The 14011-nt window shown below is 47.3% G+C and overlaps 1 non-coding gene across 1 annotated transcript; it reads right to left on the bottom strand.

Moving 5' to 3' along the window:
* Positions 1-12885: 12885 nt before the first annotated feature.
* On the bottom strand, positions 12886-12975 carry LOC114294853 (small nucleolar RNA snoR20a). The gene has a single exon (XR_003640645.2). It is a non-coding gene; the product is annotated as a small nucleolar RNA snoR20a (small nucleolar RNA).
* Positions 12976-14011: the final 1036 nt, after the last annotated feature.

Here is a 14011-nt window from a genome sequence, read left to right on the forward strand (position 1 = left end):
CGTTTCTCAAGAATTTATGAGTCAGCTCTGCTGCAATGGTAATATTCGTTAGAGGACATATCGTGTGGTGACACGAGGCCCTCAACGTGTCACCCTTGTCATTCTTGCATTATTTTCAATCATAAGTGTATCGACCATGTTTAATAGGGAATAATTATTATTCTCTCTTGTTTTTTTAGTAAATGTTGTTTTCTTGATGATTTGCATTTATTTTTGAAATTTTTAGCAGAAGGGAGAAAAGGAGATTACAATGTCAAGGAAATGATGAGGATGACGGTGTTGAAGCTGAGACTGGCATTGTATTTTGCAAATTGCCTTGCCCCAACATCAATAGAGATGTCAGTACCAATGGAGAAAAAACTGCTCCCTAAAACACCCGAGAAATTTAGGAGGGGCGTTGTTGTCAAACCGACGCCTGCAGTGATTCCAATGTAATCATGCAAGTATTGCAATTCCACCTATTATCACAATTACCATTGCACTATGAGTGAAGTGACATTAAATATCCATTATAGCAATCAATATGTATATACATTGGACAAGTGTTTTAAAAAATGAACCTCGTTGGTCAGCTCTTCATTTTCCTCTTCAGTGTGCACCAACATAAAGACAATCATAAAAACAAACCCATATAACCATCAAGACTTGATATAGAAACAATTTCAAGTAATACAAAAGCTGTAAAGACAAACCATTTGAAAGCACATTTAAGATTGAATTTATTGGACTAGAAAAGTTTTTTGGCTTCTTGTTACATTGTCTTATTGGCTTCGTTTGGGAAGTTGCTATTTTAGTAGGCTATTTTAGTTTTTGGCTATTTTAGTAGGCTAAAATTTTTGTGTTTAGGAAGATGATTGGATTTTTTTGTGGTTGGATGTGATGTTTGTGAGAGAAAAAGTGAAATGATTATGGGTTTGATGTGATATTTTGTCTTATTAGCTATTTTAACCTATTTTGTCTTTTTGTGAATTTTAGCCTAAACTAGGCTATTTTTTTTCTTGCCAAACACCCCCAATTGTATCATAGAGGTCCATCCAAATCCAATTATCATTCGGCATATCACATATGTACCCTTTCTATTATACATTATTTGGGTAGTCAATGGTATATAGCCATAGCTAAACAATTATTGGCATATAAAAACAAACTAAAATATAGTGTTTGTGTCAGCTCACAAATATGTTGGTTAAACCCCAACAATGCCCAGTTAAAGCAATTGAGCAAAGATGTTGCAAGGTTTTCCTTATCCTTTTTCTGGTTTTTAAGCTAGCTAAGGTTATTTAGGAAGAAGACGAGAAGAGGGTGGTGAAGCATGCAGAGCATCTTACCAACATTGACTTCATGCTGCTGCTTTTTGTTTGAAACAGTGTCAAATTCAACACAAGGCTCTAAGTCCTGTATTTATCCGAAAGGAACGTGTACGGGGAGCAAATATTCAGGCAAGCCCGTACTCCCTTCTTCCAAGCTCCGCTTCTATCCGATCACCTGCGTACACAAAGGCGGTGAGCTACCCGACGGTGTGTGACCGGAAAACCCCTCCGACGGTTAAGTTAGAACACACACCAGGGGATAGATAGAGAGAAGGGAGAGAATTGTGTTTAGTGTTTATCTCACCAAAAATGTCTTGTGTCCAGCATGGGGACGCAGACTTGCTTATATACCTTCTGCGCCCCAAATCTACTCCCAGTGATCTCTCGATACGTGGTTCTGCTATCCCATCTGCCAGCACAAATCTTGCTGAGCATCACCTAACCCAATTGCCAGCCCACTCTACTGGGAGCTCGGCAGCCGGACAACATTATCTCGGCTACCAATGGCCATACTCCACTTCAAGCCCAAGCGCACTTGACGGCGTAATGCTCCTCCAACCGGGTTCATTTCTAGCCGTGTTCGACTGCATTCCAACGAAGCCGAGATGGAGGTTGATCAACTTTATCGTGCCGGGCTGAGGGCGCGTGTATTACAACCGAGCAACGCGCGAGCTGTGGAACCCTTACCTGACTGAACCTTAACCTGCCCGGTCTCCGTGCCAACGAAATCAGGTAGCTCGGTTCCACAAGGCCTTTGCCATTACCGAGCAAGATCACGGCCCAATCTCGGAGCCAAATACCTCGGCCCAACTTCGTTCGGCCTAATCTGTTCGGCTAATTCCACCTTTCCAAATTCAGATCATTAATCTCCCTTTCAATTGCCCCTTAATTCCGTCCACTGAAGCGTGACTGGGATACCTATTCCGACCGAGGTATCACCTCCTCGGTCATCAATTTACTAATCGGCAACCGGGCTAGTCGACATGCATGAATTCAAACTTGCTCGGTCTGACCTTCCTGGCTCTTCGGCTTGGTCGGTCGACGCCTCACCTGACCTTCCTGTCTCTTTGGCTTGCTCAGTCGACGCCTCACCTGACCTTCCTGTCTCTTCAATTCTGACGTTGCCACTAATGGGACACGTGGCGTTCTCCTGTTGGTCCTCGAGCAGCCAACCAGCCGTCGCATGAAATTCGAATTTGGGTGGCAATTGCGGCTATATATGTGCCCCGTCTCTCTCTGTTTCATTCTTATTGACCATCTTCCGTCTTAAGCGTCCCAGAGCTGCTGCCCTTCTTCTCTCGCCATTCTTGAGCTCGTGCTCGAAGGAAAAGTCACTGCCCTTCACTGGTAAGTCCTTCAACTCCTCTTTTGTTACTATCTTCTTTAATATTTCACACATTAGGGCACTAAAACATAGTTTCTAGGGCATTAGTCTTAAGAACCATCCCAAACCTCCCACTGTGAATGGTGTTCTTCATTTTTCCTGAAGAACACTGAAAATCTGGGGCGGACTGGGCTCCAGGTCTCATTTGATCCAAAAGGCCAATCTGACCGAGCAAATAACCTGTTTGTCCTAACCTTAGTGGAAACCGGGGTAGGCAAAGGGTTTGGTCGATCAACCGGGCTAATATCTGGTCCGCTTGAACGACCGGGCTCCTTGGCTAACCTTCACAACCGAGGTGGTTTGGCACAATCAATGACTGAGCTAAAGTCAAGCTCGTTTCGCGCGACCGCGCTTCCTCTTCACTTGACAACTTTTCCTGCAGAGTCCAAGGGGACCCCTGACCATTTCTGAGGCTCTCAAAGACCGAGCAACCAACAACCACCAGTTAGTGCCGAACCTCCTCAGCCGAGCTAATTTAGCCGGTCGTTCATGGGGAAATTTCGATTTCTCGTAGATACTCCGGCTGCCCTAGCTGCGTTCAGGGAGAAGTACGGCATCCCGGCCGATGTCCACCTTAAGCTTGCAGAAATTGAGACAACGCCTTGGGGCAGAGAGGAGTGCCCCTTCACCGTGCTATCAATTGTCGAAGAAGGCCTTCGTTTCCCATTCAACCCATTGATCACCGAGTTCCTGCGCCGCACCGGGCTTGCACCCACTCAATTGTCCACCAACACCTACTGAATAATAAATGGTGTGCACGAACTTAACAACCGGCTAGGCACAAACTTAGGCTTAGCCAAGATATTGCGACAGTACACTCTTGGACACACCGGTGATGGTCTCGCCTATTGCCTTAAGATTAGGCCGGGCAAAGAAAAAATAGTGACCGGTACACCGGACAAGGACCTGCACGATGATGATTTCTTTTGGGTGACTAGTAATTATGAAACAACCGAGGTACTGGGCTGGTTCATAAGCAAGAACTTCGGTTCCACATGTAAGCCGGTCTGCTTCTGCTCGGTCAATTGTTCCTCTACATTATTCTATACTTAACCATTTTTCTTGTTTCTCCTGCAGCTATTCAAGCCTTGCAAGCCAACTACCAATACCCCAACGTTGAAGCCATCCGCACCGTGCTCCGTTATAACCATCGGGATTATAACGAGTTGCTCGGCTACACGCCAACCTACAGATACTCGGCACCACGCCGGAGTAAAGTAACAGACTTTCTCCGCGCTCGATCACCTCTTCCAGACACAACTTTGCCTGACGTCCCACTAATTCGGTTGACAGAAGCCGAGGAGATGGCAAAAAGAAGCCGCATCAAAAATTTGCTCACAGCCACCTCAGCCGAGATACCAAGCATTGCCACACGTTCCCCAGCTGCCGGCCAATCAAGCGGCCCTGTGGTAGCCCTGGCATCTCCAGCCGCCGGGCAAACCAGATAGGAAACCCGCCGGGCTGGCAAAAGGCCTCGCGCAGACCCATCTACCGAGCTGGTTGCCGAGCTGATAACCAAGCAACCTGCCGACACAGTAGACCCCGTTCCAGCGTAGCGGCCGCAACTGAAACACCGGGGCAAAGAAATCCCAGCAAATGCTTCGGTCAAAGGTGACAGTGAGCACTTGCTTGCCTTCGACCTCTCAAAGGCACTGCTGCTGCCGAGTGACGTGGTTGGCAGCGACCACGTTCCTAACACCCGGCTGGTGAAATCAGCCGTGACGTCTATGACCAGAGTAAGAATCTCAATCTTCTGCTCCAATTTTCACAAGTGTTTGCACGGTTTCTTCTCTGATCGAATTCTGTTTTTGCAGGCCATCCAGAAGCAGCACTTGGTCATGGAATGCTTCCACCGACTTCGGCAGAAGGCCAGTGATACCGCCAGCCAAGTCCAGAGCCTCCAGACCGAGCTAGGCCAAGCAAAATCGTCACTCCAAGTTGCCAGTGCTGACAACAACAAGTTGCTCGGCTAGCTTAGCGAAGCTAAGCAAAAGAGAGACACGCTCCAGGCCGAGCTGGACGAGCTCAAAAAGTCCAGGGAGAAAGAACATGAAGACGCCAATAACACCGGTTTCAAAGAGGCAGAAGACAGCTATAAAAAACAAGTCTTTGCCACCCAGGACATCTATTTCAAAGCTGGATGGAAGGCTGCCTGTCAACAGCTCGGTCAAGGTCCTGACACCGACGTGTTTGCCTCTCCACCGGTTGTCTTCTTACCGACCTACCTCATACTATATGCCAACGACGTCTTCAGCACGTTGCAGGCTGAGGCCGAGGAAGGACTTGAGGGAGAAGTCGAGGCAGATGCTGAGGGAGAGAACCAAACCGAGCAGGAGCAGACCGGCCAGACTGTGACTGGTGTCTAGAACCAGACAACACCGGTCAACTTGGAAGCTGATGAGGAATTCCCAGACCTTTCCCCCTTAGACTAGTTTTGCATTTTCTCTCTTTTTTGTCTGCAAATGTAACCGGGCTAAGTTCCCCATCTCTTGTATTTACTTTTTATCAATGAAAAGCTCCGATTTCATCAACTGTTTGCACGTTTTTTTTTTCCAACTCTATCTTCAGCAAAACATCTCGGTTTAAATTACAAAGTTGAACAAATCACCAACTTCATCAACCGGAATAACCATCGCGGTTGGAAATCCCAAGCTGAACAAGTCATCAACTCTTCCAACCGGAATAAGTCATCTCGGCTGGGATCTTCAAAGTTGCACAAGTCTTCAACTCTTCCAACCAGAGTAAATCATCTCGGTTGGGAATCCTAAGTTGAACAAGTCATCAACTCTTCCAACCGGAGTAAATCATCTCGGTTGGGAATCCTAAGTTAAACATGTCATCAACTCTTCCAACCGGAGTAAATCATCTCGGTTGGGAATCCTAAGTTGAACAAGTCATCAACTCTCCCAAGTTGCCCCTAGCTTGCCTTCTCCTGGCACCAGGGTATTGCCCATGACCTTCCTCAAGACCCAATCACCAACTTTGAACGGTCTGGGGTGCACCGTCTTGTTGTATTTCCTTGAAAGTTCTTGTTGATAGGCCGCCACGTGGATGAGAGCCTTTTCCCGCCGCTCTTCCACTAGATCCAGTTCCAGGGCGATGGCCTCGGCGTTCAGCTCGGGCACAAAACTTTCGCTTCTGAGTGTGGGCATGCCAACTTCCAAAGGTATGACCGCCTCCATGCCATAAGCCAAAGCAAATGGAGTTTCCCTAGTAGACCGCCGAGGGGTTGTTCGGTATGCCCAAAGGACGGTGGGGAGTTCCTCAGCCCACTTTCCCTTTGCTTTCTCCAGCCGCTTCTTCACATCAAGTATGGTCTTGTTTGATGCCTCGGCTTGACCATTGGACTGCGGGTAAGCCGGAGTAGAGTTGTAGAATTCAATCTTTAAATCCTCACAAAATCCTCTGAAGAGGTGACCGTCAAACTGGGTGCCATTATCAGAGATCAGAATTTTGGGGATGCCAAACCGCGTGACCAAATTCTGCCAGACAAAGCGCTTCACGTCTTTCTTCTTGATCGTTACCAAAGGCTCCACTTCAACCCATTTGGTGAAGTAGTCTGTGGCGGCGATGAAGAACTTCCGGTTGCCTGGTGTGGTGGGGAGCGGCCCCACTATATCTAGCCCCCACATCGCAAAGGGCCAAGGGCTGGTGAGGGGAAGAAGTTCCCTGGCCGGCTGGTGGATCTGGTGGGCAAACTTCTGGCACTTTTCACACTTGCGAACATATTTCTGTGCGTCGGCTTGCATGCATGGCCACCAGTAGCCTTGTGAAATAGCTCGGTAGGCCAAGGACCTGCCCCCTATGTGACTGCCACAGATGCCTTCGTGAATTTCGTACAAGAAAGTCTCCACGCTGCATGGGTGCACACATTTTAGGTAGGGACCAGTGAAAGATTTTTTGTATAAAGCGCCGGATGGAGAGAGCCAAAACCGCTCTGACTTCACCCGCACTTTATGTGCTTCCTTTTTGTCGGTTGGAAGAGTCCGTTCTCTAAGAAACAGGATGATAGGGTCCATCCAACAGGGACCTAGCTCGGCGCATAGTACTTCTGTCTGCCCGGCTTCCTCAATGCTGGGTCTTGGAAGGAATTCAATCAAAAGAGGGTTGAGAGATGTGCTATCGATCATGGAAGCAAGGCCTGCCAACTCATCTGCTCGGCCATTTTCTTCTCGGCCAATCTGTTGGACCCTGATCGCTTGAAATCGCCTGATTTGGTCCCTAACCAAGGCTTGGTACTTCGCCGTTCTGTCATCCTTCGCTTCGTAAACCCCAGAGACTTGGTTAACCACAAGTTGGGAGTCACTGTATACAATTAGCTCGGATGCTTGCATCTGAATCGCGCTCTTGAGCCTGGTCAAAAGCGCCTCATACTCGGCCTCATTGTTGGATGCTGGGAAGCCAAGGGTAATAGAGTGTTCAATAGTCAGGCCATCCGGCGAGATAAGCCCGACGCCGTGACGGTTCGACGCTCCATCAACGAAAAGTTTCCACATCTCCCCAACAAAGAGCTTCCAACATTTTGAAGGGTCGTGAGAGTTTCGAAGGTCAATGAGATCACGGTTGTTCGGCTGCACGTTCTGTGCAGACTGGTTCCACTTCAGCCCCCCTCGGTGATTCGGCATCGGACTCAGCAAGTTAATCTTCAATGCCCAAGTCCGTAGGCGAATCTCCAGGTTACGGTATTATGCCGGCCGCAGGCTCTGTGCTGAATGCTTCCATTTCTTCCCCCATTTGTGATGCGGTATCGGACAGAGCAGGTTAGTTGGTGATACCCAATTCCGTCATCACATCACCAGGCGGTGGATTTGTACAGACTAAGGGTGTTCCGGAGGGGCGTGCAAATTTCGCGTCGTCAACTCCACCAAGTTGTTGTGTCTCAGTTGGGCTTGGGTTCGCCTCATCATCTTCCGCGACAATGTCGACCGGGCACACCGGATGAGTTCTAGGTGAGAATTCCGCAACGAAATAGTGTGCCCGTTTAAACAAGGCCTTAAGGGGAAACTCCGTCAGTACGATGATGGTATGGGCGTGGAAATAGTGTGCCAACTTCCTTGAAGCTGTCATCAATGCCAACGCAAGCTTTTCCAACGGCAAGTATCTCGACTCTGCCGGCAGCAAGGTTTTACTGACGTAGAAGATTGGGAGGTGCTTAATTCTTTCAGCTCGGACTAGCACCGCACTGACTGCATGTTGTGAGACGGCAAGGTAAAGATAGAGTTCCTCGCCTGGCTTTGGTGTAACCAATATTGGCGGAGAAGACAGATATTCCTTGAGCTCGGCCAAAGCCCGGTCACACTCTTCATCCCACGAGAACTTTGATTTCAATGCCTGAAAGAAAGGGCGGCAGCGATCTAATGACCGGCTTATAAATCGATTAAACGCGGCCGCCATTCCGGCCAGATGCTGCACGTCCTTAGCCGAGCTAGGCTATTTCAACTCCTGCACGGCTCTGATCTGAGAGAGGTCTGCTTCTATGCCTCGGTTCGTGACTAGCAATCCCAAAAAAATTTCGGACCCCACACCAAAGGCGCACTTAGACGCATTCAAGCGTAGCTTGTGCTTTTTGAGAATGGCGAACATCTCGACCAAGTCAGACAAGTGGTCTGCTTGATGCCGGCTTTTAACCACCATATCATCAATGCAAGCCTCCATTGTCTGGCCAAGCAACGGAGCAAACATCTTAGTCACCATCCTCTGAAAGGTTGCCTCGGCGTCCTTCAAACCAAAAGGCATAACTCGGTAATAGAAGAGTCCCCTTGGAGTCGTGAAGGAGGTGATCTCTCGGTCGGGCCCATGCATGGCAATCTGATGGTGGCCGTGATAGGCATCCAAGAAGCTGAGCCTATTATGTCCAGCCGTCAAGTCCACGAGCTGGTCAATGCGGGGCAAAGGGAAGCTATCTTTCGGACAAGCTCGGTTGACTATCTTGTAATCGACACAAACTCGCCACTTCCCATTCTTCTTGGGCACCACTACGGTGTTGGAAATCCACCGAGGGTAGTGCACTTCCTGAATTGCTTGTGCACTTCCTGAATTGCTTGTGCCTCGAGCAAGTTTTTCACTTCCTCCGCAACTACCACGGCGTGATGCAGCGCTGACCTCCTTGTTCACTGAATGACCGGCTTTGCTCCGGGGAAGACATTGAGGTGATGACAGATAAAACTTGGATCAAGGCTGGGCATGTCGTAAGGCGACCATGCAAAGAACTCGATGTTGGCCATCAAAAACTCCACCATTTCAGTCCTTTCTTGGGTAGTAAGGCTCGAGCCGAGCAGGAAGAACTTGTCTGGATGCTCTGTATCAATTTGCACTTCCACTAATTCCTCAACAGCTTTGTCCTCTGCCTTGGTGCCCACATCCTCAAGAACTCCCTGGTCTTCCGGTCCTTCTATCATTTGAACAAAGCCTTTGGCAGCCCAGCTCCCGTTGACCGCCACGAAGCACTGCTTTGACATGACTTGATCTCCCTAAATTTCTTTGATTGCCCCCACAGCCGAGGGGAATCTCATTACCTGATGGTAGGTCGACGCCACGACTTGCATCGCGTGAAGCCATCCCCTTCCAAGGATCAGGTTATAAGTGGATGGTACTTGCAGCACCCAAAACTCCACTTGCTTGACTACGGATCCCGCTTTGACCAGCAGGATAATCTTTCCCAAAGGCCACTCCGATTATGAGTTGAAACCGACTATGAGCAAAGTTGCCGGAGCCAAGTCTGTATCACGGAGCTTGAGCTGCTTGAATGCATCGTAGTACATGATCTCGACCGAGCTTCCCTGATCGATCAAGATCCGTTTGACATCAAACTCCTTGACGCGGAGCGTCACTACTAAGGCGTCGTTGTGCGGTGTCTAAATGCGCTCTCGATCCCTCGAGGAGAAACTAAGCACATCTCTTTCTTCGATCTTTCCCCTCTTGATTGCAGGCTGAACCGACAAGACTTCCCTCATGTGTTCTGCCTTCTTTATCATACCCCGGAGCTCGCATACCCACGCCGGTTCCATTATGCCGTGAATGACATTAACAACTCCTTGTGGGGGTGTATTGCGGTCATCCGGTCCCCGCGGATCAACTGGAGCTTGATTCGCCTTAACACATCCATCGATGTAAAGGTCCAGGTGTCCGGCTGCGACTAACTTTTCCAAGTGTTGCCTTAAAGGCAAACAATACTTTGTCCGGTGGCCGCGCTCCCGGTGAAACGTGCAGCGGTACCGCGGATTGAAGCTCTTCTGACCGTCGCCCAACTTAGCAGGAAATCGGACGTACTCCTCGTCACGGATTTCACTAAGTATGCGATAGATCAAAATTTTGAAGACCATGGTAATACCCGTCCTGGCCTTCAATCTTCTGTTTGCGTCGGCCACATCATCCCGGGGGTAGTCATCCCAGTCATTCTGACGTCTCCTACCTCGGTTTTTGCGATTTGAGCCACGGTCCGATTCCTCAGCGCGGTCACTTGATCGGCTAGACTCTTGTCCAACTGCGCGCACTTTGCCAGCTGACCTCTTGTCTATTGCCACTGGATTCACCTTCGCGGTAGATGTTGACACATCATCCTCTACTCGGATGTGCTCATTGATGCGCTGCATTAGCTGGCCCATGGACGTCGGCTGGTGCATGGTACGTGAGTCTCGCAGTCTATGTCCGACCGAGAGGCCCCGCTTGTACTGAGTGATTACAAGGTTGACCGGGCAATCCAAGATCTCGTTGAAAGTCTCCCAATATCTAGAGTTGTATGCCTTCAATGTATCGCTCGGCTCTATTTTGACACTCAGCAGGTGATCAACTTCTTTAAGTGTTTTAGTGTTGGTTTTGAAGCGCGTCATAAAGGCTTCGGCCAACTGATGCCACCTCTCAATACTCCCCTCCGGCAGCCGCTCGAACCATTTCAAGCCCAGCTCGCCCAAACTTGACGAAAAGATGAGGCACATAAGAGCATCATTCTGCCTATGTCCGGCCATGACCTGTCGGAAGTGGCTTACATGCATGTAAGGATCGGTCTTTCCGTCGTAAAGCGTGAACTTTGGCGGGTGGAAGCCTGTCGGAAGCAGTATTGTTTCTATTTCCAAGGAGAAAGGGGTGGCGCTCAACCTTGCCAAGTCGGAATCCACAAGGAGTGGCGCCGTTAGGTGGGGTGGAGGCATTCCGATCTCCTCACCGGCGTGAACCCCGTAGGATAACCGCTGGAAAGCCGGTATCCTCTGTGCTTCTCGCCGGCGAGCCCGTTCCTCCAAGACTGCCCGCAAATCTTCTGATCGAGCGGAATAGGTATACCTCGACGTCGTCACCGGACGTGAGGGCTGGTAAGTGTTATCTTGCACGCTGGACTTCTCTGCGCGCACATCGGAATCACCAACCTTGTAACTTCTGGTAATAGAGATGGACGGTGTGTGCCACTGACTCTGACTACCTGAACGGCGGGGTTGGGTGCGCTCACTGTGGTCTCCCACTCCAGCTACACCCTTCCCTTTGACATGCCGCTTCAGCTCCTCAATCTCCGTCGCCATTCGCCGGATGACGGCGTCTTGGTCCTTCAGCTTATTTTCCAGACGTCTGGTGTGTGAGTCTCTCCTCCGCCGGTGACCGTCTGGACTCCGTGAATGACCATGACTTCTTCCGCGCTTATCCCGCGCGTCTCCCGACTGTCCTCCTAGGAATGTCTCCAAGTCCCCCATCGGAGTAATGGTGGGGTGTCCCTCTCTCCGTCTGCCTGACTCCAGAGTGGCTCCATCGATGGCGGAGAGCGAAATCTCTTCGTTGTTCGCCATAGAAAGCGATCGGATGAGCTTGGAAGACAAGGTTATCTGCAAAGTTTCCCACAGACGGCGCCAATTGTACGGGGAGCAAATATTCAGGCAAGCCCGTACTCCCTTCTTTAAAGCTCCGTTTCTATCCGATCACCTGCGTACACAAAGGCGGTGAGCTACCCGGCGGTGTGTGGCCGGAAAACCCCTCCGACGGTCAAGTTAGAACACACACCAGGGGATAGATAGAGAGAAGGAAGAGAATTGTGTTTAGTTTTTATCTCACCAAAAGTGTCCTGTGTCCAGCATGGGGGCACAGACTTGCTTATATACCTTCTGCGCCCCAAATCTACTCCCAGTGATCTCTCGACACGTGGTTCTGCTATCCCATCTGCCAGCACAAATCTTGCTGAGCATCACCTAACCCAACTGCCAGCCCACTCTACTGGGAGCTCGGCAGCCGGGCAACATTATCTCGGCTACCAATGGCCATACTCCACTTCAAGCCCAAGCGCACTTGACGGCGTAATGCTCCTCCAACCGGGCTCATTTCTAGCCGTGCTCGATTGCATTCCAACGAAGCCGAGATGGAGGTTGATCAACTTTGTCGTGCCAGGTTGAGGGCGCGTGTATTACAACCGAGCAACGCGCGAGCTGTGGAATCCTTACTCGACTGAACCTTAACCTGCCCAGTCTCTGTGCCAACGAAATCAGGTAGCTCGATTCCACAAGGCCTTTGCCATTACCGAGCAAGATCACGGCCCAATCTCGGAGCCAAATACCTCGGCCCAACTTCGTTCGGCCCAATCTGTCCAGCTAATTCCACCTTCCCAAATTCAGATCATTAATCTCCCTCTCAGAACGTATCAAGAATCATAACAGACAACATAAATAGTTAAGAACCATTAGATTATGAAATTACAAGTAGGCCCACTCATATTCACACAGAATGCAGTAAATACCACAAAAAGGAAATGAAAAAAAATTTAAAGTCTCTTTAATAACAAAGCAGCAAATTAGTTTTTAATTTTAAATTTACTTTAACCTTAGGAATATTGAATTCATTTAAAGAACAGTCCAATAAACTAAATAATGTCTATTCATCAAATTTTATAAACAAATATATAATACATTGATAAATTTGAAACAGTATTCGAAAAGTACCGGTATCAATAGGTACTGTACCAGTAGTAAAAACAATACTACAGCTGGTACAGTATTCAACACATTGATATAGATAGAAGAATTGATTTTATTTTATTTTATTTCATTTTTTTATCACTATAGGTTGGAAATCGTAGCACTAAGATTCAAAAGTTCCTCCTTTTTTGACCATGGATTTTGATAGCAGAACAGAAACATACTTGGAAATAAGAACTCTTTTGAGTTTTACTAGCGAGCTATTTGTTTCACAACTAACATTATAATGCTTAGTGATACTTCGGCCTTAGACCATCCTAGTTCAAGAATTTCAACACCATGACAGATATTAAAAACTTGCATTTAGGTCAATTTACGATTTGTCATCATTGGCTAGTAGCTTCAGATTCAAAACTTGGAAATCTGGGAACAACCTTCCAACATTATTATTATTATTCAATCAACCTTCAAAGACAGAGAGATTTATTCTATTATTATTCAATCAACCTTCCAACATTACAAATTAATCAAACATTACAAAGAGTAATCGATGAAGATGAAGATTACATATTAATCAACCATTACAGAGAGTAATTCATTTTCAATTTACACATTACAGATTAATCGATGAAGATGTGTCAAACATTACAGAGAGTAAGATTCGAGCGATGAGATGAATCGATGAAGATGTGTCAAACGTTACAGAGAAAGACAAAGAGAAGTATTCAAACTTACCGATTATGAATCAATCAAAATCTTCAAATCTCCATCAACAGAAGATTATGAATCGATAAAATCTTCAAATCTTCGCTGTCGAGCGAGAGAGACAGTGAGATTCGAGCGAGAGAGAGTGGAGATTCAAAAGAGACAGTCGAGTGAGACAGATTTTGAGACAGAGAGAGTTCAGATTTGGGAATAAGAAAAAAAGGGACATAGGTCAATTTTATTTATTTATTTTTATTTTTTTTGGGTTAAGACCACGATTGGGTAAAGTAAAATGAGATTTTAATGTAAAAAGTAATTTTTTGCGATGGTCAAATAATTAGTCGCAAAAAAATAGACGCAAAAAATCATATTTTTAGTAGTGTCATATTTGTTTTTTTTAAAATAAATGGTTAGACTAATTTTGATAATATATTTTAAAACAATTAGTACTTGATCATGGGGTTGCACATGTACAATTAACTTGATTTTTTTTATGAATGATATGTTTGGCGAACCTTACGTTATAAATGGTTCAGATCAATGACATAGGTTCGAGACAAGGCCCAACAGACCCTCACGACAATGTGTTGTGCTAGCATGCTCCCCGTATCCCCTCACAAAGGAGGGAAACAAACCTTCACATAGGAAGGATTGTTACATCATTAAAGTAAAAATTAAGAAAATCAAACAAACAAATCGAATCTAAGTCGCCACCCAATTCATCC

Source organism: Camellia sinensis, chromosome 1 (assembly GCF_055761805.1).
Source record: "Camellia sinensis isolate YWXY chromosome 1, ASM5576180v1, whole genome shotgun sequence".
NCBI lineage: Eukaryota > Viridiplantae > Streptophyta > Magnoliopsida > Ericales > Theaceae > Camellia > Camellia sinensis.